Source organism: Tamandua tetradactyla, chromosome 4 (genome assembly GCF_023851605.1).
Source record: "Tamandua tetradactyla isolate mTamTet1 chromosome 4, mTamTet1.pri, whole genome shotgun sequence".
NCBI classification, from domain to species: domain Eukaryota; kingdom Metazoa; phylum Chordata; class Mammalia; order Pilosa; family Myrmecophagidae; genus Tamandua; species Tamandua tetradactyla.
In genome coordinates this window covers 96508065-96534893 of record NC_135330.1, presented here as the reverse complement: position 1 = coordinate 96534893, position 26829 = coordinate 96508065, and the positions used below count along the sequence as shown (strand labels likewise).

At 37.6% G+C, this 26829-nt stretch overlaps 1 long non-coding RNA gene across 1 annotated transcript in view; it reads left to right on the top strand.

The window, feature by feature from the left end:
• Positions 1-26829, top strand: part of LOC143679212 (uncharacterized) — an 89253-nt gene that overhangs the window by 25238 nt on the left and 37186 nt on the right. The window contains exons 2-3 of the long non-coding RNA XR_013173588.1: positions 19209-19329; positions 22941-23123. This is a non-coding gene — a long non-coding RNA (uncharacterized LOC143679212). The remainder of the gene's footprint in view (positions 1-19208; positions 19330-22940; positions 23124-26829) is intronic.

Sequence of the window (26829 nt, the reverse complement as noted above, 5' to 3'; positions counted from 1 at the left end):
TCTAATATTTCCCATGTAAAGAGAGTATTCATTGGGCTAAACCCAGATGTTTCATTAAAAACTCAAGTGCACATAATGTAAGTAAACTTTTGGCAAAATTTAATATTGTATGTCATTGGTAACAGAGACCATCAGGAGAAAGAAATAGGGTAAGATAGTGGGTAATTGGAGCTAAAGGGATATGGACTGTGCAACAGGACTGGATACAAAAACTCAGAAATGGACAGCACAATACTACCTAAGTGTAATGTAATTATGTTAAAACACTGAATGAAGTTGCATGTGAGAATGATAGAGGGAGGAGAGCTGGGGACATAAATGAAATCAGAAAGAAAGATAGATGTTAAAGATTGAGATGGTATAATCTAGGAATGCCTAGAGTGTATAATAATACTGAAATGTACAATGTACAAATTTTAAAAATGTTTTTGCATGAGGAAGAACAAAGGATTGTCATTATTGCAGGGTGCTGAAAATAGATGGTAACTAATACTTTAAAATGTCACATTATGTGTGAGACTAAAGCAAAAAAATGTTTATTTGTTACAAAATTTAGATTTTGACTAGAGCATTTCCTAATATAACTCATGTAGATAGTTTGATTGAATGTCATAAGTACTTGGAATCTCAGGTAGCACATGAGATTTTGTTGGTTTGTCCAGAGTGATCCCCCGATGAATCGCAGAATGATTTGATCAGTGACTGGAAAAGTATTTGCAAGCCCCCCTCGGGGAATGGTGAGAGTGGGGAGAAATTCAACTTCCCCAAGTTGAATTCTTGATATTCTCACAAGCAGTGTGGACAACCAAAGCTATAGGCTGAGCCCCCAGTCTTGGGGTTTGTTCACATGAAACTTAACCCCACAAAAGATAGATCAAGTCTACTTAAAATTTAGGCCTAAGAGTCACCCCCAAGAGAGCCTCTTTTGTTGCTCAGATGTAGTCTCTGTCTCCAGCCAATATGATGAGCAGTCTCACCACCCTCCCCCTCTCTGCATGGGACATGACTCCCAGGGGTGTGGACCTTCCTGACAACGTGGGACAAAGATCCTGGAATGAGCTGAGACTCAGCATCAAGGGACTGAGAAAAACCCTAGAATGAGCTGAGAATTAACATCAAGAGACTAAGAGAACCTTCTCGACCAAAAGGGGGAAGAGTAAAACGAGACAAAGTGTCAGTGGCTGAGAGATTCCAAACAGAGTCAAGAGGTTATCCTGGAGGTTATTCTTATGCATTAAGTAGATATCACCTTGTTGTTCAAGATGTAGTGGAGGGGCTGGAGGGAATTGCCTAAAAATGTAGTACTGTGTTCCAGTAGCCATGTTTCTTGATGATGATTGCACAATGATATAGCTTTCACAATGAGACTCTGTGAATGTGAAAACCTTATGTCTGATGTTCCTTTTAGCAACTATATCAACAGAAGAGTAGAACGTGTGGAATAAAAATAAATAATATGGCAAACAAATGTTAAAATAAATTCAGTTTGAAATAGTGGTAAATAAAAGCGAGGGGTAAGGGGTATGGTACGTATAGTTTTTTTTCTCTATTATCATTTTATTTCTTTTTCTGTTTTTTTTCTCTATTATCATTTTATTTCTTTTTATATTTTTTTCAACAGAAAAAAGAATATTCTGCCTGTGAGAATATCAAGAATTCAACTTGGGGAAGTTGAATTTCTCCCCACTCTCACCATTCCCTGAGGGGGCTTGCAAATACTTTTCCAGTCACTGATCAAATCATTCTGGGATTCATTGGGGGATCACTCTGGACAAACCAACAAAATCTCATGTGCTACCTGAGATTCCTGAGATTGATTTTCTGAATCGATGCAAATGTACAAAGAAATGATGAATATGCAACTATGTGATGATATTAAGAATTACTGATTATATATGTAGAATGGAATGATTTCTAAATGTTTTGTTTGTTAATTTTTTTAATTAATAAAAAAAGTTAAAAAAAGAAATAAAAAAATTTTAATATTGTTATTTGAATAAAGCAACACTGTCTTCTGAGTTATCAATGTCAAGTACAACATATCCATATAATCCATATAATTTTGTTCTACTTGGTTATGTTCTTCCTAAATTTATAGAGGTTTACTTATCAAATAAGTTAGCATTATACTACCAAGTGCTTAAAATAATGAAAATACAAATTTGTGTCTAACCCAAATGAGTTATTCTGAGAGATTTTATTTTAAGAGTAATTGTGTTTTATATGATGTCAGCTTGAAGATGATTTAAAAAAAATGCTACCTGCCATAAAATAACCAAACTTCTTTGTAAATTGCATTATTTCAATCTGAGGCTGTCATGGTTAGGGACAGGTGTCAACTTGGCCAAGTTGTGGTACCTGTTCATCTGATTGGGCAAGCGCTGGCCTGTCTGTTGCAATGAGGACATTTCATAGGATTAGGTCATGATCACATCAGCTACATCCACAGCTGATTCCATTTGTAATCAGTCAAAGGGGAGGGTCTTCTGCAATTAGTGATGCTAAATCCAATCATGGGAAGCCTTTTAAGGAGGACTCAGAGGAGACAGGTTGCATTCCTGCTTTGGCTGGTGAGCCTCTCCTGTGGAGTTCATCCAGGCCATCCATTGGAGTCATCGGCTTCGCAGCCTGCCCTGTGGATTTTGGACTCTGCATTCCTACGGTCACGTGAGACACTTTCATAAATTTTATATTTGCAAGTGTTCCTTGTTGATTCTGTTTCTCTAGAGAACCCTAACTAATACATCTTGGTACCAGGAGTGGTTCTTAAGGAACAGAATCTTAAAAATGGGTTTTTATGAATGGTTTTCTACCCTGACTGGGCTCAGAGACACTACGGACTCTGATTCCCGTAATCAGAATGACACTCCCAATCCATGGACTGAGTTGGCAAAATATCATCATTCGATTCTCCTAATGCTTCGCTTGTACGAAGCCAGACTCTGGGGGATAATGTTTTTGACACCTTTACAGAGTTTTGTAGAAATAAGAGTTATAGAGATGTTGGTTGGTTGTTGTTAGATACACTGTCTACATTAAAGGGTGAAAGGGATGGCCTTAAGGCTTCAAACAAGAAGCTTAAGTGCCATCTCAAAGATGTAGAGGTTTCTATGAGTATCCTGAAGGAAAATTTTATTTCCTGTAGCCGTAGACTTGAGATATCTGAAAATCAAACTCAGAATCTTACTGTTAGAGTAGCAACTTTACAACGTAAACTGAAATCTCAGTCTTGCATGGTGTCTGCCGTTAAAGTGAGGGCATTGATTGGAAAGGAGTGGGACCCTGAAAAATGGGATGGTGACATATGGATTGATAATGATGTTGGGGGTGAGGTTGAAACCCTAGACCATGCTGAGCCTTCTTTAGATAACCCTGTAATAGTCTGCCCTGAGGACATAGCCGCCCCACCTCCAGCCTGCCTTGAGGAATTGGCCACCCAACCTCCTCCTGAAGGGATTAGCCCTAGAGTTATTAATCCTGTTTCACCAGATGAAACTGCAAATGAAAGCCCTGAAGCAAATGGCTTGGAAGATATTTCTAATTCTTTTCATGAACCACCCCCACCACCCCCCATTTCTTCTAGACCTATAACTAGACTAAAGTCCCAACAGGCCCCTAAAGGTGAGGTACAAAGTATCACACATGAGGAGGTACGTTATACTCCAAAAGAGCTGTGTGAGTTTTCCAATTTATATAGACAGAAATCAGGGGAATATGTGTGGCAATGGATTTTAAGAGTGTGGGATAATGGTGGGAGGAATATAAGGCTGGATCAGGCTGAATTTATTGATATGGGCCCACTAAGCAGAGATTCTGCATTCAATGTTATAGCTCGAGCAGTTAGAAAAGGTGTTAACAGCTTGTTTGGGTGGTTGGTTGAAACATGGATCAAAAGGTGGCCAACATTACCTGAGGTTGAAATGCCAGAACTGCCCTGGTATAATGTAGATGAGGGGATCCAGAGGCTTAGAGAGATTGGGATGTTAGAGTGGATTTATCATGCAAAGCCTGCTCTTACACCCCAGGAATGTCCAGAGGATGCACCTTTTACCAGAACAGTGAGAAATAAATTTGTGAGACTAGCACCATCATCCCTCAAGAGCTCTGTGGTTGCACTTCTCTGTAGGTCAGATATTACTGTAGGAACTGCTGTCACTGAGCTGGAATCCTTAAACACAATGGGGATGACAAGATCCCGAGTTGGCAGAAGCCAGGTGGCAGCACTTAATCACCAAAGACAGGGTAGACGTGGGTATTATAATAGACAACAAACTCAAAGGAGGCATCAAAATTATATGACATGCAGAGATTTGTGGCATTGGCTAGTAAATCATGGGGTGCCTAGAAATACAATAGAAGGGCAGTCTACTAAATTCTTGTTGGAGCTGTATAAACAAAAGAGTTCTAGGTCAAGGGAACAGAAGTCTAACCTGAATTACAAAAACACAGAGTCACGGCCCCTTAACCAATTTGCAGACTTGAAACAGTTTACAGACCCTGAGCCCCTTGAATGAAGGGGAGGCCAGGTCCCTATGGGGGAGAAACCTGTTACACTGCCACAAATTTATACTGTTAACCTTCCTCTAAGTCTTCCCCAAGGAGACCGATGGCCTTTTACCAGGGTAACTGTGCATTGGGGAAAAGGAAATGATCAGATATTTCGGGGATTATTAGACACTGGTTCAGAAGTGACATTAATTCCAGGGTACCCAAAACGTCACTCTGGACCACCAGTCAGAGTGGGGGCTTATGGAGGTCAGGTGATCAATGGAGTTTTAGCTCAGGTCCGTCTCACAGTGGGTCCAGTGGGCCCCCGGACCCATCCTGTAGTTATTTCCCCAGTTCCGGAATGTATAATTGGCATAGACATACTGAGCAACTGGCAGAATCCCCACATTGGTTCTCTAACTCGTGCAGTGAGGGCTATTATGGTGGGAAAGGCCAAGTGGAAGCCACTAGAACTGCCCCTACCAAGCAAAATAGTAAATCAAAAGCAATACCGTATTCCTGGAGAGATTGCAGAGATTACTGCCACTCTTAAGGACTTGAAAGATGCAGGGGTGGTGATTCCCACCACATCCCCATTCAACTCTCCTATTTGGCCTGTGCAGAAAACAGATGGGTCTTGGAGAATGACAGTGGATTATCGTAAACTCAACCAGATGGTAACTCCAATTGCAGCTGCTGTTCCACATGTAGTATCATTGCTTGAGCAAATCAATACATCCCCTGGTACCTGGTATGCAGCTGTTGATCTGGAAAATGCTTTTTTCTCAATAGCTATTAGTAAGGACCACCAGAAACAGTTTGCATTCAGCTGGCAAGGTCAGCAATATACTTTCACTGTCCTACCTCAGGGGTATATCAACTCTCCAGCCCTATGTCATAATCTTGTTCGCAGAGACCTTGATCGTTTCTTCCTCCCACAAGACATCACACTGGTCCATTATATTGATGATATCATGTTGATTGGACCTAGTGAGCAAGAAGTAGCAACTACTCTAGATTTACTGGTAAGGCATTTGCATATCAGAGGATGGGAGATAAATCCAACAAAAATACAGGGGCCTTCCACCTCAGTAAAATTTTTAGGTGTCCAGTGGTGTGGGGCACGTCGAGATGTCCCTTCTAAGGTGAAGGATAAATTGCTGCATCTGGCCCCTCCCACATCCAAAAAAGAGGCACAACGCCTAGTGGGTCTTTTTGGATTTTGGCGACAACATATTCCTCATTTGGGTGTGCTACTCCGGCCCATTTATCGAGTGACCAGAAAAGCTGCTAATTTTGAGTGGGGACCTGAACAAGAGGAGGCTCTGCGACAGGTCCAGGCTGCTGTGCAAGCTGCTCTGCCACTTGGGCCATATGATCCAGCAGATCCAATGGTGCTGGAAGTGTCAGTGGCAAATAGAGATGCTGTCTGGAGCCTTTGGCAGGCCTCTATAGGAGAATCACAACACAGACCCTTAGGATTTTGGAGCAAAGCCTTACCATCTGCTGCAGATAACTACTCTCCTTTTGAGAAACAGCTTTTGGCCTGCTACTGGGCCTTAGTAGAGACTGAACGCTTAACCGTGGGCCACCAAGTTACCATGAGACCTGAGTTGCCTATCATGAGTTGGGTGTTGTCTGACCCACCAAGCCATAAAGTTGGGCGTGCACAGCAGCACTCTATTGTAAAGTGGAAATGGTATATACGAGATAGAGCCAGAGCAGGTCCTGAAGGCACAAGTAAGTTACATGAAGAAGTGGCACAAATGCCCATGGTTTCCACTCCTGCTGCCACATTACCTTCTCTTTCCCAGACCAGAGCTATGGCCTCTTGGGGTGTTCCTTACAGTGAATTGACTGAGGAAGAGAAAACTCGGGCCTGGTTTACAGATGGTTCAGCACGATATGCAGGTACCACCCGAAAGTGGACAGCTGCAGCATTACAACCCCTTTCTGGGGTGTCCTTGAAGGACAGTGGTGAGGGGAAATCCTTCCAGTGGGCAGAACTTCGAGCAGTGCACCTGGTTGTTCATTTTGCTTGGAAGGAAAACTGGCCAGAGGTGCGTTTGTATACTGACTCATGGGCTGTTGCTAATGGTTTGGCTGGATGGTCAGGGACTTGGAAAGACCATAATTGGAAAATTGGTGACAAAGAGGTCTGGGGAAGAAGTATGTGGATAGACCTTTCTGAGTGGGCTAAAAACATGAAGATATTTGTGTCCCATGTAAATGCACAGCAGAGGGTGACTTCAGCAGAGGAAGATTTTAATAATCAAGTGGATAAGATGACCCGTTCTATGGATACCAGTCAGCCTCTTTCCCCAGCAACTCCTGTTATTGCCCAATGGGCTCATGAACAAAGTGGTCATGGTGGTAGGGATGGAGGTTATGCATGGGCTCAGCAACATGGACTTCCACTCACCAAGGCTGACCTTGCTACAGCCACTGATGAGTGCCCAATCTGCCAGCAGCAGAGACCTACACTCAGCCCCCGATATGGCACCATTCCCCGAGGTGACCAGCCAGCTACATGGTGGCAGGTTGATTACATTGGACCACTCCCTTCATGGAAGGGGCAGCGATTTGTTCTAACTGGAATAGACACATACTCTGGATATGGGTTTGCTTTCCCTGCACACAATGCTTCTGCCAAAACTACTATCCGTGGGCTTACAGAATGCCTTATCCATCGTCATTGTATTCCTCATAGCATTGCTTCGGATCAAGGAACACACTTCACAGCAAATGAAGTGCGGGAATGGGCACATGCTCATGGAATTCTCTGGTCTTACCATGTTCCCCATCATCCAGAAGCAGCTGGATTGATAGAACGGTGGAATGGCCTTTTGAAAGCTCAATTACGGTGCCAACTAGGTGGCAAAAACTTGAAAGGCTGGGGTAATGTTCTCCAGGAAGCTGTGTATGCTCTGAATCAGCGTCCGCTGTATGGTGCTGTTTCTCCCATAGCCAGGATCCATGGGTCCAGGAACCAAGGGGTGGAAATGGGTGTGGTGCCACTCACTATTACTCCTAGTGATCCACTAGGAAAATTTTTGCTTCCTGTCCCTGCTACCCTGAGTTCTGCTGGTCTACAGGTTTTAGTTCCAAAACGGGGTGTGCTTTCTCCAGGAGAAACAACAGTGATACCACTGAACTGGAAGTTAAGATTGCCACCTGGCCACTTTGGGCTGCTTATGCCTCTGGATCAACACACCAAGAAGGGGATTACATTATTGTCTGGGGTAATTGACCCTGACTATCAGAAGGAAGTAGGACTGCAACTACATAATGGAGGTAAAGAAGAGTTTTCTTGGAATATAGGAGATCCCCTGGGGCGTCTATTAGTACTACCATGCCCTGTGATTAAAATCAATGGAAAACTGCAACAACACAATCCAGGCAGGACCACTAATGGCTCTGAGACTTCAGGAATGAAGGTTTGGGCCACCCCACCAGGGAAAGAACCACGGCCAGCTGAAGTGCTTGCTGAGGGGAAAGGGAACATGGAATGGGTAGTGGAAGAAGGTAGTGATAAATATGAACTTCGACCACGTGATCAGTTACAGAAACGAGGACTGTAATGCTGTTTTGTTTGTGTTATACTATTTAAGTTGTAAGATATCAAGTTTAAGAATGAATGTTGCCCAAGGATTTGCACCCTATTCTGGAGAGATTTAATGTGTTTCCAGTTATATGCAGGACAGTTGAGTATTGTCAGGTAAAAGAAAAAAATGTGTGCTTATTTGCTTTCATTTGCAAATTAAGTATGGTCTAAGGTGATATATATATATATATATATATGTGCCAAGTTGACAAGGGGTGGACTGTCATGGTTAGGGACAGGTGTCAACTTGGCCAAGTTGTGGTACCTGTTCATCTGATTGGGCAAGCGCTGGCCTGTCTGTTGCAATGAGGACATTTCATAGGATTAGGTCATGATCACATCAGCTACATCCACAGCTGATTCCATTTGTAATCAGTCAAAGGGGAGTGTCTTCTGCAATTAGTGATGCTAAATCCAATCATGGGAAGCCTTTTAAGGAGGACTCAGAGGAGACAGGTTTCATTCCTGCTTTGGCTGGTGAGCCTCTCCTGTGGAGTTCATCCAGGCCATCCATTGGAGTCATCGGCTTCGCAGCCTGCCCTGTGGATTTTGGACTCTGCATTCCTACGGTCACGTGAGACACTTTCATAAATTTTATGTTTCAAGTGTTCCCTGTTGATTCTGTTTCTCTAGAGAACCCTAACTAATACAGAGGAATTTCTGAAAGTGCTTGCAGTCAACTAGAGCATCATCTTCAGATGAAAAAAAAGCAGGAGTGGACTTTAAATGAGAAGCAATGCAAGTACATAAATTATGTTATACCTGTCAATATAATCCTGAGAAAACTGTAAAGGTGAGACAGGGCCAAATCCCCAGTTGACCAGGCATTTTTGGACATCTTCAAATGGACTTTACCCAGCTACCAACTTCTAAGGGACACAAATATATTCTTGTTACCCTATGTCTCTTTTCTGGATGGATAGAGTCTTTTCCTTGTCACAAGGCAACCACCTTCACAGTAGCTAAAATCTATTAGACATATTTTTTGCCCCACCAGGGGAATTCTTGCTAATCTTTCCAGTGAAAGAGGATCCCAGTTTCTTGCAACTGTAATCAAGGAACTGTGCAAGCTCTCAACAATCAACTAAAAGCTTCACTGTCCCTTCCATCCTTAGTTGTCAGGAAAGTTAGGATGAACAAAAAATGTCTTAAAACTTAAATTGGCTGAATTATTTGAACCCCTCTCTCACCCTTAGCCTAGGGTTCTTCCTGTAATCTAGAAATCCTAAGATCCATCTCACTGGGAACCCCCCAGGTAACCTTCTGTGAAGTCATAATGGAAAGACACATAAGGCTCATTATTTCTTCTACTTTACTAGACTCCAGAATATTACAATGTGAAATTGATAACTACTGCCAGGGACCAATTCTATATACCCATTTCCATCATTCACAGATCTGGCTGCCTTTTCCTGAGACTTCTCTATAGTGAACTCTACATGACCTTCAACCCAGAGACTTGATATCCTCAAAGGGACATCAATGAAATACTGGTTCAAGACCTAGTTGGAAAGGACTTTATGAAGGATTATTGATCACCAATACAGCAGTAGAAAGACAAGGATTTGACCTCTGGTTCCAATGTCATAACTAAAATGTGATCAAAGCCCTTTTTAGTGGTCACTACCATTTTGAATCTCAAGCCAAAGCATGTCAAGAGGATTCCAGAATCAGATGGCATCTGGTGTAGACAGCTTCTATCCAATATATTGAAATAAGTAAATGATGCCTTATATCACAGAACAAGATGTGCTGGAATTTCCTTCTCTTAGTCTCTTGTTTCTCTTCACTGTATTTCTGAACATTCATCTTATAAATCTCACGCTGTCCATTTCTCTCCCAATAGTAGCATACCTTCCCTAGGCTGTTATACTATCATTTCTTTACCCTCCTTATGCCTGATATACTCTTGCTTTGAGCACTATTCATTTTTCCTTTAACATATAGCAAATGAAAACAAAACCAGAGTCACTTCTGGGTCTGTACCCATCCCCCAATTAGTCCTAACAGAGGTATTCCTCTAATGACCATCCCATTTACATGTGTAGACTTGGCCCTGACAGGAGACATCAGATATAATCAATTAGAGTGATCTCCTTTACCAAAGGACTCTGGGCTGCCCCTCCAGAGCCTCCAAAATTGGGTTTATAATGTTGACTGTAATGTGGTGTTTTACTAAAATCCAGACAGATAAAAATGTCTACCTCGTAGGGCATAGTGAACATCCAGTTTCCATGAGACAGGAGTGTACTGCAGCATACTGTAGGGGCCAGACCCACTTTAAAGTCAGCACTTTAATCAACATAGTTTACTTCATCCAAGACAGAAACTTCTGCTGGGCTGAAAAGCCAAGCAAAGGAAATTGTGGGTTAAATGAGACTAAGATATCAGATAACAATGCCAAGATGATGGTTATGAGTCTTCTTTTGAAGTTTACACTCAATTTAGTTCTAGAAACCAACAACCTGTTACTTCAAGAGAACACTTATTAAGCTTTTCAAGGATTTTATTTTGTACGCAGATACACCGCATACAAAGTACTACCTGTAAATTGGGTTGGTTCCTATTATACAGCTATGCTGTTCCCCAGATAGTTATTTATAATAAGCTTCCAACAGAAAATAAGCTAAATGACCTCTTTCCATATTACAGAAACTCATGAGAAGATCATTGCCAGGATAGAGGTGGCTCCAAATGGATCATAGAAAAGCCCTCAATCCAGGCCAAACACTATGGTTCTTGGTAGCATGCTTGTCACTGGGACAGCTATCACCTGTGTTGGTAAATACACTAAAATTACAAGTGATATTAGAAAAGGTAACTTCAGAGTCAGAAAAATTCATCTCCCACCAAGAGCAGGCTGTCAGCCCATTAGCTGATTGGAAATGGCACAAAATGACTACAAAATTGATTGAGCAGCCCTAAAGAAGTGTGAGCATTAGTGGAGAGCCCAGTGTTGTGAATTTGTAAATGACAGTCAAGTAGATATTTGCCAAGAGTTAATGGCAGGCAGCAGAAACCCAAGCTAGAGAAGCCTCCAAAGCAGCTTACACACCTCTCAATTCTGATTGTTCAGGTATCTTTTTTTGGTTGACTTCTGGAGTCATGGGAACATTGGCTCAGAGATGTCCTAACAGCACTCACTTTCCTTTTAAACATAATATCCCCATTCATCTGATTTCTCAACCCTTAAATGATTCACCACCACTAACATTATAAAACCTAGTATACAAACCCAGCTGGACAAATAAAATCTTGAGCTTTAGTGAGCCCATGAAATTGATGATAAAACACAAGACTTTTAGTGGTGAATGAATGTAAAATCTTTGGTCAAGCCCCTTGTTTCAGTTTGCTAAATCTGCCAGAAAAACAATATGCCAGAAAGCAATATACCAGAAATGGACTGGCTTTCACAAAGGGGATTCATTAATTTACCAAAATATGGTGGACTCCCATGCATTCATAAACAGATGAGTGGATAAATTAAATGTAGCATACCCATTAAATGAAATATTATTAAGCCTTAAAAAATGAAGTGCAGATATTAGCTACAACATGTATGAACATTGACTATATCATGGTGAATGAAATATGAGAGACATAAAGGGACAAATATTGTATGATTTCTATTATATGAAATACTTAGAATAGCAAACTCACAAAGGCAGAAGGCAGAATAGTGGTTACAAATGGATGGGAGGATGGGGAATTATTTTTAAATGAATATGAGCTTAGGTTTTAAGTAAAGATAATAGGAAGTAGTGGTGAGGGTTACACAATATTTTCTATATATTTAGCATCAGAAAATTATCCATTCATATTAGCTAGGGTTCTCTAGAGAAACAGAACCAGCAGGAGATATATGTAAATATAAAATTTAAAAGTGTCATATGAACCATGGAGATGTAAGAGTCCAAGATCAGTAGGACAGGCTGCGAGCTGGCAGCTCCAATGAAGGTCCTCAACAAATGCTTAGGAGAGGCTAATTGGGTAACTGTGGAATATAAGTGTCCAAGATCTGTTGGGAAGTCCACAAGCTGGCAGCTCCAATGAAGGGCCTCAATGAACTCTCAGGAGAGGCTGGCTGGCTGAAACAGGAAAGGTGATTGGATATTCTGAATCCTCCTTAAAAGTCTCTGGCAACTAGATAAAGTATCACTCATTGCAGAATACACTTGTAATCAGCTGTGGATTCAGACAATATGTTCAGGATTTAAGTCTATGAAATGTCCTCATAGCAATGGACAGACCAGCACTTCTCTGATGAGAGAACTGGGCACCATCACCTGGCCAAATTGATACATAAACCTGACCATGATACCATTTAAATGATTAAAATCATTTTTACATTAAAAATATTTTACCATAATGAAAAATAAAGTCATTAAAAGGTAGCTGAAGTGACTGTACTAATATCAGGCAAACAAACGCAAAGACAAACCAAATACTGATACAAAACAAAGTAGGAAATTTTTATTGATAACAGTTTACATTGATCAGGAATATTTAGCAATTCTATATACTTATGAACTGAACAAAAGAGCCCTTAAATATGTGAAACAAATATGGAAAGAAGTAAATGAAGAATTAGGTTATTCAGCCATACAGCAATTTCAATGATGGTGGACCCCCTGGACAGAAGACCATTAAAGAAATAGAAGATGTGAACAAAAATACAATCAATAGGACTTAACAGATATATAGCAACAATTTCTGTCCAACAGAAGTGCACCTTTTTCTGAGGAACACAGGAAAATTTCTAAAGATGAGACCATTTGTTAAGTCATGAAAATGTATAAACAAATTTTAAGGATTGAAACTGCACAAAATACATTTTATAGCAATAGTAAAAAGATGCTAGAAATCAATAACAGAAGTCAAATAAAACTTATAAACATGTATAAATTAAACACACATTCTTAAACAACAATAGATAAAAAGATAAATCACAATAAAAATTTAAAAATTAGTGAAAGTGGATGAAGATAAAAAACAACATGTCAAAACTCATGGGTTGTGGTGAAGGCATTATTAAGAGACATATTTATAAGTGTAAATGCTGGCATTTAAAACAAAAAGTTATGAAATCAGTAAAAGTAATAAATTTTCACCTTAATTATATAGAATAGATGAAATATGTAGTCCTATTTAGAGAAGGAAGAAGGAAATCATAAATAATAGAGTTGAGATAAATAGAATATAGAATAAAACCAAATAAACCACAAACTCACATGTTTTAGGGTGAAGAAAATCAATAAAATTGATAGAATTTTACCAGACTTACAAAATTTATGCAATGAGGGAATACCAAAAGCAAATAAGAAATCAAAGTGGGAACACTATTAGCACCTTGCAGAAATAACAATTATTGCAAGAATATACTGTGAACAGTTGTACTTAAATATTGTGAACAGTTGTACTTAAATATCTGGAAATCTAGATGGAATGGATTCATTTGTGGAAACATGTAAATTATCAAAATTGGTTCAAGATAAAATGGAACATTTCACCAGATCTTTAACAGAACAGTGAATAGGCAATCAAAAACTCCCAACCAGGCAGGCCACAGTGGCTCACTGGCAAAGTTCTTGCCTGCCATGTGGGAGACCCGGGTTTCATTCCCAGTGCCTGCCCATCTTAAAAAAAAAAACGCTCAACAAAGAAAAGTACAGGAACAATCAGATTCACTGATGAAATGTACAAAAATTCAGAGAAAATTAACACCAACTCCTGTCAAATTCTTCCAAAAAATTGAATAAACAGAATAATTCCTAAATGATTCTTATATATCAGCACTACCTTGATACCAAGCCTGATAATTACATCACAACTAAACTATAAACTAATGTTCTGTATGATTATGGTTACAAAAATCCTCAGCAAAATATTAGCAAAATAAATCAAACAGCATATTAAAAGTAGTTTACAAAATGAACAGGATTTATATATTTGAAGAATGGAAGCGTGATTCAATGTGTGAAATTCAACAGATATAATACACCACATTAATAGAATGAAGAGAAAAAATATTATCTTAGCTGAATTGAAAGTAACTTGAAAAAGTTCACCACCTTTCATGATTAGAACACACTAAAAAAGTACAGAAGTTCACTTATTCAAAAGGATGAAGGACATTTATGAAGAACATACACTACCATCTTAATTGATTGTAAGAGATTGAAGTCCCTCCTACTAAAATCAGGAGCAAGACAAGGATGGTACTTTGATCAACACTGTTCAACATTATATGGAAGACTAGCCAAAGCAATTGGATAGAAAATAGTAATATATCATTCAAATTGGAAAGTGTATTAGTCATGGTTCTCTGCAGAAATAACCAGCAGGACAGATCTTTAAATATGAGATTTATAAAGATGCCTAATGCAACCGTGGAAATGGAAGAGTCCGAAATCTGCAGGGCAGGCTGTGAAGCTGGTGGCTCTGATGAAGGGTCTGGATGAACTCCATAGGAGAGGATCACTGGCTGAAGAAGCAGTTAAAGACTTTCTCTTCTTCCTTAAAGGATTTCAACTGATTGAATTATCTCATTGAGGGAGACACACTTTAGTTGATTGCAAATATAATCAGCTGCAGATGCAATCAACTGACTGATGATTTAATAATTCAGCTTTCCAATATATCAGCCAGCCATAAAATATCCTTTCAGCAATGGTCAGGGAGTGCTTACCTGACTACAGAACTGGGCACACCACCTGGTCAAGTTGACACCAATACCTGACCATCACAGAAAGGAAAAAATAAAATTAACTCAAATTGCAGATGATTTGATCCTACAGGTAGATAGTACCAAAGAATGTACCAGAAAGCTACTGATTCAGAAAACACTCAGGGTATAAAATTAACATTCAAAAACTAAACAGGCCATTTTGAAACAATTCAATTTACAATAGTATTTATAAGAAGAAAAATATCTTAGAGTATCCTTAGGCAGTTGGGTGAAAGATTTTTGCGTGGAAATCACCACCCCAAAAAACAAATTGCTGAAGAAATAAAAGAAGATGTAAATAATGGAATTATATTAGGATTGAAAGACCTAATATTGTTAATATGAGAGTACTCCCCAAATTCAATCCATATCAATATTATAAGAGATATTTTTCAGATATTAAGATGCTATGAAATTATGCAGCCCCATACAGCCAAAATCAACTTGAAAAAATGTTGTAGGACTCATACTCCCTGATTTCAAAACTTAATGATACACGAATAAAACAGTGAAGTATTGGCATAAAGATGTAACTCTCAGCAGTTGAATAGAATTGAGAGTCCAGAAATAAGGCCAGTTGATTTTTTTTTTGCATGGGCAGGCACTGGGAATTGAACCCAGGTCACCAGCATGACAGGTGAGAACACTGCCACTGAGCCAGCATTGCTTGCCCAAGGCCAGTTGATTTTTGACAAAGGGTGCTAGGTCCATTCAATGGGGAAAATATTCTCTTCAACAAATTGTACTAGGAAAACTAGATATTCAAGTTAAAAAGAACGAATTTGGCCTTATCTGTGACACTATATACAAAAACACTAACTCAAAAAAGGACAATGACCTAAATATAAAAGTTAAAATAATAAAATTCTTCAAATAAAGCCTAGGGGAAATTTCAAGACTTATTATTTGGCAATGAATTCTTAGATATAGCACTAAAAGAACAGGGACAAAGGAAAAGTGGATAAATTGGACTTCATCAAAACAAAAAACTTTTATATATCAAAAGACATTAGCAAGAAATTGAAATGACCATCTACAAAGTGATTAAAATATTTGGAAACCACATATCCAATAAAAGTTTAATATCCAGAATATATAAAGAACACTAACAACTTGAAAAATAAAGAAAACTCAATTTATAAATGAGCAAAGGATTTGATTAGACATTCATTCAAAGAAGATATACACATGAACAATAAATCTGTGCACAGCTGCTCAGCATCATTAGTAACTAGGGAAATGCTAATCACAACCACAATGAGAAACTACTTCACACCTACTAGGATTTCTGTTACTAAAATAATAATAATAATAATACAATAATAAGAAAATAAATGTTGGTAGAGTTGCAGAGATACTGGAACCCTTGTAAACTGTTGGTGGGAATTGTGATGGTTTGAAGTTGTATAACACCCCAGACACAATCATGCTCCAAAAAGATTACCTAGTTCATTCCTGTGGGTTTAGGATCCCCATCCTGTGGGATCTGTTATGTGGATCCATTTCAAGTAAGATCTTTTGGTGAGTAGAACCTTAAGTTGAGATGTGGCCCATTCATTCAGTCTTAATTCTCTTATTGGAGTCCTTTATAACAGGGTAAAAGGCAGAAAACACAGAGAAACTGAGAGAGAAAAAACAGAGGCAGAAGGTAATGAAACCCAGGAGATAAGGACCATCAGACACTTTTATGTGCCTTCCTCAGTGAAGTAGAGTTCCAAACTGCTGCCTTCTGGAAGAAGCCCCGTTGCTGCCCTGATTTAGATTTCTTTCACAACCTCAGAACAGTAAACTTAAGTAAATTAATAAATCCCCATTGTAAAGGCCAATCCATTTCTGTATATTACATTTCATCAACTTTAGGAAACAAAAACAGAATGTAAAATGTTTAGCAGTTCCTCAATAAGTTAAATATTGAATTAGTTTATGACCATGAAATTCTACTTGGGAGTATACACCAAAAAATGGTTGGAATTTTTTCTTTCAAAAAATTTTAGAACAAGATTGGCAATTTCCTCAGGACAGCTGATGGAAATTTTAATATGATTTTGTTGTATAAATAGATAATTGACTTAAAACATAAAATCATTTTCTATGTGTATGGAATGCATAAGTAGGTTTACAAATTTGTTTCTCATATTTAGGTTTTGATGGTAATTAAAAATATATCTTTCAATCCCAAGAGGAGGGCAGTGAAAACTGAGAAAAGTGAAAAGAGAAATGTAGGTGAAAATCAACCCCCCTGTTTCTTGGTGATAAAAACCACGTGAAGCTGAGGTTTGGCCGTGACTCATGTCTCAGAAGACATATGCAGGGGTAGAATTTGGTCATAATAGATTGGAGGTATGTTAACCTACATGATATTTTAAAACAAGAATGATTTTAGGAGCATTTTGGAAGATTAGGATCATAAATAGTCAATACAAATAAATGAAGCAAATGTCAATATAGTGTGTTATTATTTCCAAGAAAATAATAACATAAGAAAGAAATTTTACAAAGACAAACTTAACAATAATACTATTTTGATAAATATGTAAACAATTCATTTAATTTGTGATATAATAGTTTTGGAATATTGTGGGGTTCAGAAGTGGACAGATATTTTGTGGGAGTGCCTTCTTTGGCAAGAAGTTGAATAAAAATTGGGAAATAGAAAATTTTTGCATGAAATTGCACAATCAACATCTCTAGATATACATCAATAGAAGTAAATAATGAGAAAGAGTTACCTTCAAAAAGTGGGAGTGAAAATGTGAACAGGCAGCACATTGTAGCTTGTCACCCTAAGATTGGCTATATTATTCAGTATTTTCAGCTAAGATCACTTCATTTTTGAGCCAGTAAAGAAAGCAAGGTAACACTTTTGGGAAATGAGTTGCTTAGAACATAGGAGTCAGGAACTTCAAATCTTAAAATGTAGAAAAAAGATAACCTTTGCTGGCAATGTCTGTTCTCTTTTTTCTGTAGAGATGTATTTGTTTATGAACTGAGTAAGGCAGCAGTAGTATGGAAATTTTTTGGCACGGATTTCATTCATGGTGTTGAATCTAAAAGGCAGTTCAGAACCAGTGTTTCTCATGCTTTATGTGGGCCTATGTTTTCCTAGAGATCTTCTTAGAATGAGGACCCTCATTCCACATTGCTCTGATGAAGCCTTTGATTGCACTTTGCTGCTGAGCTCCCAGGATTAATTGATGTTCCTGGCCCATGACCCTTCACTGTGAATAGCAAGGTCCTAAGGCAGGACTATATTGATTAGAGAATGGGTTCCCCAAAACTGATACCTATTGGTATCACCTGAGGACATTTTAAAACAGTGAAGGCAAAGAGCAAACCAAGAAGAATTAAATCATTTTCTAATCAGAATTTTTACTCCCCCCAGATAATTTCAAAATACAGAGGGGAGCGATAGCCACTACCTTAGATTTTGTGATTCAACGTGGGAAACATCTACCTTTGCAAATGTGGGGGTAGTACAAACACAAAATTTCCATATATTTTAATAAAATAAAGCTACTTTTCTTTTCTGTACTCTTCAATTTTTTCTGTTTTCTATGTTTAAATGCTGGAGAAAGACATCAGAAACCCAACATTTTGCTGGGCCTAGAAATACAAGTCTTAAAAAGACATAAACAATTGCTCTTTTCCCTCAAAGGTTTGTTTCTCTCACATTTATTTTTTCAAATAAATTTATGCAATAATATTCAGACAAAATAAAACTAAAATTGGGGAGTTGTAAACAGGAAAATTGTTCATTTCCACTCAAAGTTTTTAATTTTGATTGAGGACATGATAAAATTATCAAGTACATTTTTGGATGCCTTAAATTTTTATTTATTTTCTCCCTACAAAACAAGAAAAAATAAATTAAAAAACGGCTTCCTGTTTCCTTTCAGAGTTTTTAGGATCATTAACCTGTCTTGGAGAGTACTATGTGGTTTCTACTCTACCACTTCTATTTTGATTTTCCTTCTTAGTAATATGACCACCTTTCATCCCATCATTTATATCCATATAAATTTTCATATTTGATAATTTTACCTTAGTTTTAATTCCAGGTTTCCTGTAGAAAATTCTAGGTCTTTTTCCATAATGTGTAAGCCTGAGTCCCTCCCTTCTCGAGGAACTATGTATTTCTTGGTTTTAAGAATTCCTTCAAAAATATTTGCTGAATAAATAAAGGATTATGCACTTTCAGAATGTGAAATAATATCTCTTCATTCTTCAGCATTTTATGAGGGTTTAAAATTGCATCTGGCAAATCCATTCAGAGTATCTGAGTCCTGATAAGGTTAAGTGTATGTGTAGTGTGGGTGTGTCTCCTGGAATGTGGCACTGATAGGTTTATTAACTGTTTTTTTCCCCTATATAAATGTGAGGAAAAAATAGAGGAGGCATTTGACAAGAGAAGACAATGCTGGACAGTTCATCTTTGGAAAAGGGCAAGCTTTCCTGTGAAACTGGCTTCAGAGTCTAGTTGGAATCTCTATCTTCTACAATTTCAGATCTGGTAAGTAAACCTTAAAATCAGGTGTTCTTAGATTTTTTCTATGACAGAAATACTTAAAATCTCTAAATTTTATTAGTGTGTACTTTTATTTCAGCATTTACTTTATCTCTCTTGTACAATTCAAAGAAGTGCATTTAAATTTCTATCTTAACATCTCACTGCTCCTCAATGCCCTCCATTTAGGTTTACACATTTTTCACTTAATAGTTGTTAATATTGATAGTCAAGGTTTCTAAATATCTCTAAATCCACTGAATATTTCTTCATCCTATATGATCCCTCAACAAATTCAACAGTTTCATCTACAAGTCATCCATCTCTAGGTTGTAACAATCTTTTGGGTTTCTTTCCATTTCTCTGGTCAGCTTTCTTGACATTTGAAGAATCTTCCTCAAACATTAAATGTGTAAATCCTCAGGAGTCAGTCCCCACCATTCTCTTCCTTCTCCCTCTCTCCTCCCTACCTAAGCAATCTCTTTCAATCTTTTAGTATAGCAACTGTTCAGAAACACAATGCTGCATTCTGTATCACACAACTGAGCCACAGATTGGAATGCAAAATTCCCCACCAAGCTATCTGAGATGTGTGTCATCAGCTGCTCTCATGGACTTTTGCCCAAATTGCTCTTCTGTAAAAATCTGAACCATAAAGAGTGGCCTTAAATGCCACAGCAGGGCCTAAAAACCTGGAATGATTCTCTTGGTGCCTCTGTCTTCTTTTTTCCTTGGACAATTGCCTGTAATTAAACAGCATCCTAATCAAATTATCAATAAATGTTCCCCTTTCTATTTGGAATATTCTTACTTCTTCTCCCTCTACCTCTTTATTATCTATTGCTGATTTTTAGCCTATTTCCTGGTTATTAGCATTCTGAAAAATTTTAAATAATGCTTCCTTATGCAAGTCTTCTCTACACTGTCCAAAACCAAATATAAAGTAAGTTCTCTGTTAAGAACTTCTCTATTAGGCTTATGTACTAAAACGTTGCATTGTAATCATGATTTTTTATTAGATTTTTATGTATTGAGGGCAGAAATTTAAAAAAATACAGCAATTGCCTGCTCAGGCTTTTGGCAAAAAGCCTGATATATCATTAAAACATAATTATATTTAAAAATAAATAAGCAATTGAGTTTGTTTATATACTTCTTTCCTGAACTCCCCATTTTCACTGCCAAACTACTAAAACAGGAAATTATCATTTAATTCTTAAAAGTCTAACAGATCTCCTTCTTAATTATTTCACTTATTCTACAAAGACTCTTTCACAAATATATATGATGATATTCTTTACTCCTTAACATTTTTCAGTGGGTTTCTGCCAGCATTAGAAGGACATTTGTATTTACCACACATTCAAGTCCTGAAATCCAGCTGGCTGTCCCCTCTGTTTCAGGCCACTCAACTGCCATCATATCTGCTCTCACTTCCTGAAAGCACTATAGTTTCTCTTATATCTCTGGGATACTTTCATACTCTTCAGCACAAAAAGAAAATCACAAATTATTTCTAATCTCCAAAAAGGTTTCAAAGACTTTTCCAAGTCAATATTTTTAAAGTCTGAAATAAATACAGCTAAATGAGATATATTTTCCAGGAGAGCTTTCTCATCTACAGATTTATACATAAATCAAGTCTTGATACTAAAAATCCTATTCATTAAAGACTAGCTAAATCCATCTTACTTTTAGGAAAATCAATAATGAAATTACTTAATTTATTTTGGTGATCACTAATCTCTTGATGGTTTTAGTGTCTCACAATCCTTATAACACCATGTAAATCTTATTTGAGATGACCTCCTCTGGATGGCCTTTCCCTTTTGTGATAGTGAAATATGCACCTTGAAGAATCAAGGAACATACTTTTTTCCTTTATATGAATATAAAATTTCATCACAAATATATTTAAATATAGATCACACTGAACATGCACCTTGAGAAAACGTTGGTAACTCATAAGTCCTCTTAGAAATAGAGACCATTAAGGATTCACTTGAAATTGCTCTACAGTACATCCCAGAATGAAAAAAAAATCATAAAAGAGTGAGGAATCTCCAGAAAAGCAGGAGAGATGCTTTTGAGATGTTCAGAAGGATGGCAGAATTAAAGGGCATAATCTGTTTTCTATAATTCCATCTAATGTGTTTTTCTAATTGGAGGAAAAACATTTTGTTATAAGAGATATTTCTTGATTAGACTTATCTTAATCAGCATCCAATTAATCAGGTTGCATTCTTTGGATTATATGACTCATGAGAACATCACCTGCATAAAAAGAGTTTACCAACAAATCAGCCTTATTCTAGATGAATAAGCTGTGAGATCTTGAGTGTAATGACAGTATCGTCAAGACATGATTTCTCTGGGTTTTCCAATCTATTTTGGTTCTGTTGAGTACTGGAGATAATATTCACCATGACTTCTTTTATTTTCTAGATGTATCTGTAATCAGAATACAATTGCTTCATTTCACTACAGACATTTTAGTTAGGTCTTCAGAGGGTATGTTAGGTTAAACACATTAAAATGCACACATAATGTTCTAATGAAAACTTCTCTCATCTTAGTATTCAGGAGTTAATTTTTCTGTGTTTAGACCAAAAAGGGAAACCAAAGGGGGAGGCATACCATACTTACTTATATGAAGACAGAAAAACAGGAATATTTAAGTTTTAACTAAATCAAAGTGGAAGGAAATGTAAAGGCCAATATCAGTGGGAATTAGTGATAGGATTTCTGAGGAATTAATATTTAAACTAAGAATGCAAAAAAAATGAGTATGGGGTGGGAAGGTGATTTTGTGGATTGGGGTATGTCATGGTCAGGTTCATGTGTCAAGTTGGTCAGGTGGTGGTTCCCCAGTTGTCTGGTTGGGCAAGTGGTGGCCTGTTTGTTGCAATGAGGACATTTCATGGACTTAAATCATGACCACATTGGCTGCATCCCCAGCTGATTGCATTTCAGCTAAAGGGAGTGTTCTTCCATGAGTGACACTTAATCTAATCACTGGAAGGCTTTTAAAGAGGATTCAGAAGACACAATCACTCTTCCTACTTCAGCTAGCCAGCCTCTCCTGAGAGTTCTTTGAGGAGCTTCATTGGAGCTGCTGCTTCTGGCCTGCCCTACAAATCTTGGATTCTTACAAATTCACAGTTGTCAAGCCAGCCTCTCCTGGGAGTTCATTTAGAACCTTCACTGGAGCTGCCAGCTGGTGGCCTGTCGTACAGACCTTGGACTCTACATCCCCATGGTTATGTGATACACTTTTATAAATTTTATATTTACATTTATCTCCTACTGATTCTGTTTCTCTAGAGAATGCTAGCTAATACAGGGTAAAAATGTGTTCACTGTAGACATCATGGCACTGTTTTATTGTCTTGAGTCATTATGAGTGGACATGTAAAGGAGCAATCTCTGGATTCCTGGCGGAGCCATTAATTAAGATGAAGACTAAAAGAGAAACTATAAATATTTTTAAAAATGTTTCTTTTGTGGGTGAGAGGCTATGTTCTGAAATATATTCCATTTTGGGTGCATGTAATTAAGCAAATAGCCATGATGAATCAGCAAAAAATCCAACAAGTGTTTTTTCACTTTCAATTCAGAGATAAAGATGGAAGATGGAAGAAATTAAAAAACAATCAAATAAATATATGAGCATGTTAGGATACTGTGTAAAAGAAGGAGTGAAGAGGGAAAAGGATTTAGTTTTCAGATGTTCCAGAAATGGCTTTTTGTGTGGGAATGTGCATGATCAAGGATTTGAACCTGGGTATCCCACATGGAAGGTAAGCATTCTACCACTGAACCACCCAGGTACCCCTCCAATAGTTTTTTGAGTTGTTCTTTGCAGAGGGGAAGTGGAAGGAGTGATTAGAGTATTTTGAAAACAGTTAAGAGACTAAGAGATCAGATAAATCAAGGAAAAATAAAGTTCTCAAATGAAGAACATGGTTGAATTCTTCTTTGGTTCCAAGTTAGGATTTGTTTATGGGGAGATCATTGATTATTCCATTAGCAAGATTTACCTTTCAGGAATTGTTGGTGATCTTTGAAAGTCAAAGGGTGAGTGGGGTGTGAGTAAAGAGTAATAGCACTTTAGATTTTGCTAAGGAGAAACAGGAAAGCAGCATCTTGAGGGATAAATAGGTAAATAGGAGGTGAAGATTCTAATATGGAAGAGAAAAATGAGCTTAAGTGATCATGTGGATTGTAAGGAGAAAGGGGTTTCTGGTAAAGGAGGCTGAATTTATAATCAATGATATGGTTGCTAACAAAATAGGAAAGGAAGAGTTAATTTGGAGACAATGGATTCAGCCAGAAGCAATACAAATTTTCAGATTAGTAAGAGAGAAGTAGCAATTGCCTATGAATGCAATAAATGTTTGGAGATTTTAAAGTAGTAATGGTAATTTTCAAAACTACATGACCCATCTGTTAATTAGAAATTGGTTTTATCTGTTGCACATGATGGGAAATATGAGAATGAGTGAGAATCAAATGGTATGGAGAAGACTTAAGTATTTTTGGAGAATGGAAGAAAAATTTGCCAAGAAACTAAAGTTGCAAAATGTATTCAATAGACACTAGAAGTTGTGATTCTGTTTTTATACCAAAAACATTTTACTCATGTACTGTGTTAGTGGCAATTGTGGAATGCAGGTATTTGGAGTCACCTCCTATTTGGGTCTTTATCAGTAGATATAACAAATAGTAAGAGAGACATAAAAATAAAATGTTAAACTTAGTAAGTATTTATTGAAATGGGTAAATGTGGATTACAGTGGTCAATAAAACTGAGGAGAAATATGAGAAAGGGGCTGATGTTTGGCAAGAGGTATTGTGTTTATTTGAAAGGATTATGTACCCTGGGAAAGCCCCATTTTAATGCTGATCTATTCTTGTGGGAGCAGTGGGATCTTTTTTTGTATGCTGTGTGGCAGGGGTCACATGCACACACTCTTTCACTCTTTTCCATGTGAGTATCCCCTTATTGCTGCAGCATTTGTTGAATTTTTGTTTGTGTTTTTCATCTGTTTGTTTTGCTTATTTGTTTGGGAAGTGCATGGGCTTGAAACTGAACCCAGGTATCCTTCATGAGAGGTGAGAATTCTACCGCTGAACTACCCTTACACCACTCAGCAGGATCTTTTAATCCCTTTTCAGTACTATAGTTTGGAAACTTGATTAGATTATCTCCACAGAGATGTGACACAGCCAACTGTTGGTATTAATCTTTCATTAGAGGGAATTGTGACTCCACCCATTCCAGGTGGGTCTTGATTAGTTTCTGGAATCCTTTAAAAGAGGAAACATTTTGGAGAAAGCCCTATTTTTAGATCCATGAGAACCATGAGAGCCCACACAGCCAGGGACCTTTGGAAAATGCCCACAGGGAGCTTCATGAAACAAGAAGCCTGGAGATACATCTAGCAGACTTTACCATGTTCAGCACATGCTTTTCCAGTTGAGAGAGAGAAACCCTGAGCTTCATCAGCATTTGAGTTAGTTGCCTTCATTTATACAGACTTGTTTTAATTGGGACATTTTCACAGCCTTAGAACTATAAAATTTCAGCTTAATGAATTTCCCCTTTTTAAAAGCCATTCTGTTTCTGCTTTATTGCATTCCAGCAGCTAGTACACTAGAACAGTGATCAATACAGGGGGAGTAATAATGTGGACAAGCAAAAGAGACATGATTGTGACCACAAGTTGTGGCTTCTGATTGATATGAGATGGGATATTCTGGGTAAAATTTTGATGTGGTGCATAGCACCATGGAAATTTAAGTTTGGTGGACAAGCAATATATAATTGTAGCTATATAATTTTCCAGCCATGTAATTTATTCATGTTACCAAACTTTTCTGAAATTCTATGTTAACTTGATAAATGTCCTATGTTAACTTGATAAATAAACTATAATCATGAAGACTAAGATGATGACAAAATAAATGAATCTATGTAAACTTTCAAAGTCACTTTTCATACATTTTTCTTGACTTTGTTTACAAATGATGTTTACTTCTATTTATGACACCCTTCATCATTTGTAAAAGAAATAAAATTTATTATTAACCAAGTTTAGGGAGATAATTTACAGTTCATAAATGATTAATGCCTTCACACAAATATATTTTATGTAAAGATATTCCAGCTAATGATGATAAATATAAGACATAATTTCAGTAAGCATTTTCTTAAAATATCAGATGGAGCAAACATATATCCTCTGACACATCCATCTTATATTTTCACAGCCTATTTATTTAAGAAAAATTTTGACAAATAGAAAAAACATTGTAGCCCTTGTTTAGGTTTGCTAAAGTTACTGGAATGGAATATACCAGAAATGGAACAGCTTTTGAAAAGGGACTTTATTAAATTGCAAGTTTGCAGTTCTAAGACCATGAAAATGTCCAAATTAAGGCACCAAGAAGAGATTACTTTCACTCAAGAAGGGCTGATGCCATGTGGGAAACCTGTTATTTGAGAAGACATGTGACTAAGTCTGTTAGTTTTCTCTCCTGATTTCATAAGGCTTCCTGGGGGTGTTTTCTTTCTTCATCTCCAAAAATCTCTGGCTGTGTGGCTTCTGAAACTTCTTCCAAAATGATTCCCTCTTAAAGAACTCCAGTAAGTGACCCCATCTTGAATGGGTGGGGACACATAGACATGGAAGCCACCTTATCAACAGGTCCCACCCACAACTGGGTAGGTTACATCTCTGTGGAAACATCTTAATTAAAAAGATTTCACCCAGAAATATTGGAACAGATTAAAGAACATGGCTTTCCTGGGGTACACAACAGTTTCCAACCAGCACACCCCTGTACCCCTGCTACTTTCTGTTGAAGGGTATATTAAGGGATAGAATTTTAGGATGGGTGGCATTGATCACCCCAAGTGAAATAGTACCTCAAGTTTATTAACGCCATCATGAAGGAGATTTTAATTTTCATGACAGGTACCCAAATGTACAAGGAAAGTATCTGAAAACCAAAGTTGAAGGAGTGATATATCTAGAAATCCATGTGGGGAAAAAATAACGACTTAGGTCAGGTGTATATTAAAGGGTACAAGCTTTGTAGAGCACGAATGGAGTCAGTATCCAGAGGATGGGAGATACTGATTAATCAATGTTAGTTCATAAACCAAGAAAACCTGATTCTGAGAAATTCCATGTTTGACTGTAGGTAATCTAAATCTGCATTATGTTTTGGAATCAGGGAGAGAATATAAAGTTCTGAACATTGTGGGCTAATTAGCACACAAAACTCAATGGTTTTCATGTTCATATCTGTAAGAAATCTGAGTTCATATTTTGTTTCATAGAAACTGTAGCCATGGTCTTACTTGTAGCACTGGGAGATGAGACTCTTACTCTTGTTTTTCTTTGGCACTCTGCCTGTTTCTATTGTTTGGCTCCTGGGATATTCCCAGTGAAGGTTTTGGAATTCATGAGAGGTGGCTCTGGAAATTGTGCACATATC